This window comes from Vipera ursinii, assembly GCF_947247035.1.
Source record: "Vipera ursinii genome assembly, chromosome: 2".
NCBI lineage: Eukaryota > Metazoa > Chordata > Lepidosauria > Squamata > Viperidae > Vipera > Vipera ursinii.
In genome coordinates, this window is record NC_139513.1 from 10,168,169 (window position 1) to 10,175,960 (window position 7,792).

Genomic DNA, 7,792 nt, shown 5'->3' on the forward strand with positions numbered 1-7,792 from the left:
GGATCCACACAGGAGAGAAGCCATATAAATGCATGGAGTGTGGAAAAGGTTTCAGCCACCACAGTAATCTGACTTGCCATAAAAGGATCCACACAGGAGAGAAGCCATATAAATGCATGGAGTGTGGAAAAGGTTTCAGCCACCACAGTAATCTGACTTGCCATAAAAGGATACATGCACGACAGAAACCATTTCAGCGTAGGGAATCTGGGAAGAGCTTTAATAATTGTCTTATTTCCCATGAAAGTAGCCACACAGGGGAGAAACCATATAAATGCATGGAGTGTGGTAAGGGCTTCAGTCATCACAGAAATCTTAATTCCCATAAACGGATCCACACAGGGGAAAAACCGCATGAATGCAAAGAGTGTGGAAAGAGCTTCAGTCATAGTGCTTTCCTTACTTTCCATAAAAGGATCCATTCGGGGGAGAAACCATATAAATGCATGAAGTGTGGAAAGAGCTTCATTCAGAGCAGCAAACTTACTTCCCATAAAAGGATCCATACAAGTGTGTGCAGTGCGGAAAGAGCAGGACAAGAAGCAACGGATAGAAACTAGTCAAGGAGAGAAGACACCTAGAACTAAGGAGAAACTTCCTGACAGTTAGAACAATTAACCAGTGGAACAACCTGCCTCCAGAGGTGGTGAATGCTGCAACACGAGTTTTTAAAGAAGAGTCTGGACAGCCATTTGCCTGAAATGGTATAGGGTTTCCTGCCTGAGCAGCGGGTTGGACTATATGACCTCCAAGGTCCCTTCTAACATCATCATCACCATCATCATCATCCATCATCATCATCATCATCATTATTATTATTATTATTATCATCATCATCATCATAAAACTTTTATTCATAAAACATGAAACTCAGTCAACTGAACACTCAAATTGACTGGTACTAATGGTTGACACGGGTTGCTGCCAGCATCCTATGATGATGATGATGATGATGTTTGAGAGTTCACAAGGTTAATACTCTATGAAACAAAGCTGAATCTTGCATTCTGCTACAGATATCACGAAGCCTCCTTCCAGAAGATAACAAGGAAAACAGGTCGTGAAGAGGATGTATAGTGTCCCAGACAATCCTGGGGACCCTGCTCAAGCAACACTTATGTCCTAGATAGAGGGGAGTGAACTGCCAATAATCTTCTGCCATCCTCACCACTCTCTGCGCCGCCTTCCTGTCTGAAGCAGTGATGCTTCCAAACCAGACTGTGACGCAGTATGACAGGATGCTCTTGATAGTCCCTCTGTAGAAAGTGGTAAGGACAGGAAGGAAGATGTACTTTTCTCATGCAGTGCAGAAAGTGCAGGCAATGGAAAATGGAAGCCGTAATATTTTCTGAGAGAACTTTGGTGAGAAGGCTCACATACTGGTTCATGTTAAAAGTTTGAACCCCATCTGCGACTTTCCCCAGAGGGCACATACCTGTTGAGTCATTCAGGAATTCAGAGGAGTGCTGTCTCCTCTCCTTGTCATTATCCAAATTACAGTGATTTGTTTGTTGTCCTGTGACTAGTCCCGAGAGATATTTCTGCAGACTTTGAGAACTTTTGACACAAAGACATCAGTAACAGGCTTCCTCCTCAATATCCCAGTAGGGTTTGTTGGCTGATGTCATGGCACCGGAAAGTCTTGAGTGAAGACTTAAATGAGTCTGGAAGCAGTTAGAACCTTTTAGGGCAGACAGAAGCTTTGTTTAATCCACCTTTCAGTTTTGAAGACTCGGCTGGATTCTGTATTAGGAAGGTCCCCGAAGCTTTGCTTTTTTCCACCTCTTCTTATTTTTTGTTCAAAGTAAACACAGAACTGGAGGCTCCATCAGCACTACTAGTCATGTTACTTCTCATTCTGCTTCAGGGGCCCCAGGCAGTCCATAGGAGGCTCGATCTCAAAAACCTCCTGAGTCCAAAGAAGGAAAAGTTGGAGCCAGAGAACCATTATAGGCCAGGAAGGCTTCTCATTGGTGTCATAGTCTCTGCAGTGAAGGTTTTCTTTCAGCCACTAAGCTTCAGCACAAATCCTTCATCCCAAGTACACATGTAGGTTTGTTTTTCGTGCACTGAATTACATCTACTCCTTTTCTGAACAATTTCTAAGGTGAGGGGTGCTCACCTTCTTGGTGCTCTCTGAGCTTGATTGCTTTCTTGCAGACGTTTCATTACTCAAACTAGGTAACAACTAGCGCTGATGATGTTGCCTAGTTCGAGTAATGAAACGTCTTCAAGAAAACAACCAAGCTCAGAGAGCGCCAAGGACTCCTCATTTCAACACTGAACTATCAATATTCCTCTTCATTGGTAATTTCTAAGGTTCTGGCCCTCTTCTCCTACCAGATCAGATGTTGTGGGAACTTCATCACTGGAAGCTTTCAAGAAGAGACCGGACTGCCATATGTCAGAAATGGTGTAGGGTCTCCTGCTTGGGCGGGGGGTTGAACTAGATGACCTACAAGACCCCTTCCAACTTTGTAATTCTAATTATTCTAACTCTAATTATTCTAATTCTAATTCAAGCATTGTCCCCTTGATCAGCTAAATTTTCTCCACTTCTGTCCCCTTTCAAAATTGGGTATCCATTTTGTACCCCGCAGCTGATTCTAAAATACAGACATGATGCTAAATTTTGTTCCCTACTTTGTAAATTATTATTATTATTATTATTATTATTATTATTATTATTATTATTATTATTAAAATTTATATGTAAATGAGGTTATGTAAATCTCATCTTAAGAAATGTTTGAGAACGGACTTGAAAAATCTTAAAACATATCCAGAATTTGATAACGTTGATTTTGCTGATAGTGTGCCAATGGTCCTTTCCAACTTTTATCATTAATGAGTTTCTATTAAATTTGGAGATTAGGTTAAACTACCGTGAAGCATTTGAGAAGATTAATAAGAAGAGAAAGAATGTTTAAAGTCAGCCCAACATTTTAGTAGAATTGCAAACATGCTAGCAACCTCAAGAGTCTATCCAGTACTGAATATCGAGCATAAGCAAGAGTCCTTTCAAATATTTGCGATTTCTAGGGATACCTCCCACCCAATGTATATTACATATTATTTACATAGTATTTTGGTTTTTTTGAACTTACTTTTATGTTAAACATATAGAATGTTTTAATCCATTCAGAGGAAATCTTGCCCTTGGATGGGTTTTTTTCTGTATATATATAAAAAAGATTAAATAAAATAATTGATTACATACATTTATATTTGTAGCAAATTAGTGACTGAAGATTGGAAAATCCTGTTCTTCCTTTTTGCCATCCAGGAGATCAACCAGGATCCCCATATCTTACCCAACATCACTTTGGGCTACAGCATTTATGAAAATTATTACCATGCAGGAAAGACTGCCGATGCTTTGCTGGACCTACTTTCAAACGGGGAGACCAAGATTCCCAACTACAGATGTGGAAGGCAGAGAAACACACTGGCTGTTCTTGAAGGGGCTGGTTCTGACATCTCCATTCAGATTTCAGCCATGTTGAGCATCTACAAAATCCCACAGGTATGATATTGTTCGGGCGACAGTTTTCTGTCATGGAACTTTCAATCAAAGATCCTCAGTCGTAAATTAAGAGCAATAGCCATAGTACTTAGGCTTACAGAGTCAGCATATTGCCAACAATTTGGGTCCTCATTTTACCGACCTTGGAAGGATGGAAGGCTGAGTCAACCCTGAACCAAAAGAAGAATTTTATTACAAGAACAACACACATTTAATTTTGCATGTTAAGTTTAAAATATCGTATTTTCATTCCTTTTCAGGTCAGTTACAATTTTGCCGCCCAGATTCTGAGTGATAAAATTAGGTTTCCTTTCTTGCACCCAATGCTTCCTGCTGAAGGATTCCAGTATCCAGGGATGGTCAAGCTGCTCTTACATTTCCGGTGGACCTTGATTGGACTGATGGCACCAGACACTGACAATGGGCAGACTTTCATGAGAACAATGACTTCCATGCTGATAAAGAATGGCATCTGTCCAGTTATAGCAGAAACTTTTTCCACATCTTACCGTAAGAGGTCCATAGATCGGAACCCATATCGCAGTTGGAGACAAGTGAATGTTTTCCTTTACGCTGCAGATAAAGATATGATCACCGGGGGTGTCAGAATTCTACAAATAGTATTTAGATCCTTTGAGCAACCTGTTATAGGAAAAGTGATGATTACAACCATTTGTTGGGACATCACCATCTATTTTATGGGTTTGACCTTTCCCTTTCAATTCATCCACAGCATTTTTTCCTTTCTTATTAAGGGAAACCAAATGGCAAAGTCTCTTTTGCCTGTGGATTTTTACTATTTCATCAAAAACGTAGCAGAAATGTCCTTTACCTGTTCATACCCCAAGGATACCTTTTCTGTGAAAGTCCGGAGATGGTGCAGGGAGAGAGAAGAACTGGAGGCTCCATCCCAGGAGAATATTGATGCGATCCAGTCTCTAGATGGCTATTTAACTTATAATACAATCTGGGCTGTGGCACGGGCCATACATGCAGCCTCTACGCCCAGTTCTAAGAGGACAAGGATCAAAGGTGATCAAAACATGGAAATGTCAAAGCTGAAAGGGTGGCAGGTATTTCTTTTCAGCCTCAGAATCAATTTCAGAAGTGTAAGAATTGGGCAGTTGTGTTTTTTTTTAAATGATTTATTTTGAACACCAGAAATAAAATGAACCCCAACCTTCCAGTCCTGTCCCTCTTTCATTCCCTTTGTTCCTTTTCTGTCTGTTGCAACTTCTTAATTCCATTATGACAGGAAGGAAGGGAAGAAGGGAAGGAAAGATGTTGATATTCTAAAAAGAGCACAAAGAAGAGCAAGAAGGATGATTAGGGGACTGGAGGCTACAACATATAAAGAATGGTTGCTGGAATTGGGTATGTCTAAGTGGAATGAAAAGAAGTACTAGGGGTGACATGATAGCAGTCTTCCAATAATTCAAGAGTTGCCACAAAGAAGAGGGCATCAAGCTATGTTCCAAAGCAGTGCTTTGGAAACTAATCAAGGAGAGAAGCAACCTGGAACTAAGAAGAAAGTTCCTGACAGAACAATTAATCAGTGGAATAACTTTCCTTGAGAAGTTGTGAATGTTCCATCACTGGACATTTTAAAGAAGAGGTTAGACAACCATTTGTCTGAAATGGTACAGGCTTTCCTGCCTGAGCAGGGGGTTGGACTAGAACAGGGGTGTCAAACTGCTGGCCCATGGGCCAGATGCATCATGCGGAAGCCGCGCCCACCCCAGCTCTGGCAAAGGGAAAAAAGGTGCAATATGTTTGACACCGCTGGACTAGAAGACCTCCAAGGTCCCTTCCGACTCTGTTATTCTGGTAGGAAGGAAGGAAAGAAGGAAGGGAGGGACGGGGAAAAGGAAGGCAAGTAGGAAGGGAACCATTACAAGGAGACATGGAGAAGAGATGATATAGTCCAGAGATAGAAAGAGAGGTGAGAAAGAAACTCGGCCTTGATATTAAATATAATCTCAGACGTTTCAGGTAGGCCAGTCAAGAAACATATACCACAGGAAATCCAGGATAATAATATTACTATTACTACTACTACTACTACTACTACTAATAATAATAATAATAATAATAATAATAGGACCTTACAGGTCATCTAGTCCAACCCCCTGCTCAGGCAGGAAACCCTACACCATTTCAGACACATGGTTGTTCAATCTCTTCTTAAAAACTTCCAGTGTTGGAGCAGGTTGTTCCACTGATCAATTGTTCTAACTGTCAGGAAGTTTCTCCTTAGTTCTAGGTTGTTTCTCTCTGGTTAGTTTCCATCCGTTACTTCTTGTCCTGCCTTCAGGTATTTTGGAGAATAGCTTGACTCCCTCTTCTTTGTGGCAATAAAGTACTACTTTATTGTGGATTTGGGTAACACCCTCTTGAAGCCTATCCCATTTCTCTCAGTCATATCTCACAGTTTGTCCAGATCATGTAAATTTGAAAGGTAAGTTAGTCGGTTAAGGTTAGAGTGAGCCATTGAATTTGGAATGTCCTGTCTAAACATAGCCGGTTTTTCTTCCATTCCAGCTCCATTTCTTTCTTCAGAACTTTCAGTATTACAATAATTCCACAAATGGAATGTTTTTGGAGGAGAATGGAGGCCTGTCAGCAGACCTGGATATTGTGAAGTGGGAGGCTAACAGCAACAAAACCTTTAGGAGAGTTATCTTTGGGAGTCTAGAAAAACAAGGATCCTTGGATTTCAAGTTTATGATCCGCCAGAATGCTACTGCAGAGATGGAAAGGTCAAAGAAGGTGGAGTTAAATCTTGATTTCACTTTTCTTGATGTTGTTACCTACACCCTCTTGGGGCAAGGAATGCCTCTGAATGCCATGGAAGAAGGCAAGGCATTCATTAATTAGATGTCCATGAGAAGTGCACCCTCAACTGTTCCAATAAAGAGTCTATTAGACTTGTGCAAAGGAAAGATTTGAGCCATGGGGATAAATAATTTCTATGCTTTCTCTTAGAAGAAACCTTCTCTTCAGTATTTAGTACAAAATGTTCAAATCTAGAAATCATCCTGTGTGGAAGAGAAGATCAATAGGAAAGCTTCGGGTAGCCTGTTCAACTCAAGATTTTACAGCCTTCAAATTTAGCCAAGCTGAGCCTTCCTCTGGAGATCACCCATTCCTTTCCCCTTTGCCTTCTTTCTGGAAAGAAATGCATTTTCTGGATTTCCCTCTTCTCTCTGCTCAGCCCCTGCCTCCTTCCCGATGTGTGGAAAGCTGTGAACCTGGATTCATGAAGGTAACTCAAGAGGAGAAGCCCATCTGCTGCTACGACTGTCATCCCTGTGCAGAAGGAACCATCTCCACCAAGGCAGGTCAGTGACATCAGGAGAAAAGGGAGTTTTGGAGAACATCAACAAAAGCTTGGCTTTTAGAACGTTCGCTCCTTTATAATATGTATAATATGATTGATAGTGGAGGATAAGAAATGACATTGGAAATTGAACTGGCCGGGGGCAGGACATGAAAAGATACTGGAGCAAGGAGGGCTTAGCATTATGACAAAGGTAGCATCTCTTTTCATCTTCAACATACACCCTTCGTGTTTCAGTTTGTTATACATCCGCTTTGGCTGAAGAGGCAGAATGTCCAAAATGTAATTACTTTGATCAGGTCTCCCTCCCTCCCTCCTTCCTTCCTTCCTTCCTTCCTTCCTTCCTTCCTTCCTTCCTTCCTTCCGTCCCTTCCTTCCTTCCTTCCTTCCTTCCCTCATTCCCTCCCTCCCTCCCTTTCTTACCTCCCTCCATCCTTCCTTCCTTCCCTCCCTTGTTCCCTCCCTCCCTCCTTCCTTCCTCCCTTTCTTCCCTCCCTCTTCCTTCCTTCCCTCCCTCGTTCCCTCCCCCCTCCCTCGTTCCCTCTCGCCTTTCTCCCTTCCTTTCTTCCTCCCATGTCTAGAACCACTGCTATGGGCAGCCAAAGTTTGTGCCTTCTGATATCCTGACAAGCCACAAGACAATGTCAGAACCCATATTTAGAGGACCCCTTTTTCCTTTCTAAACCCAAATCTCACTCTTTTCTCTCCCTGGGTTCTGCCATACTCCAGGAGGGGAGCGGGGAGTGCTTGCAGGTTATTGCTTTGCTTTGCTTTCCTCTATGTAACACTTTGTTGTTTCTGCATACTTCCTCTCTGAATTTTTCTCTCCCCTTGTTGTCAGCTAGAAAAAGGGGGGAGGAGAATGGAATGTACCTCTGGCAACTGATTTATCTCTGCATTGGCAAGGGAAGGTGTGAGAAGCCGAC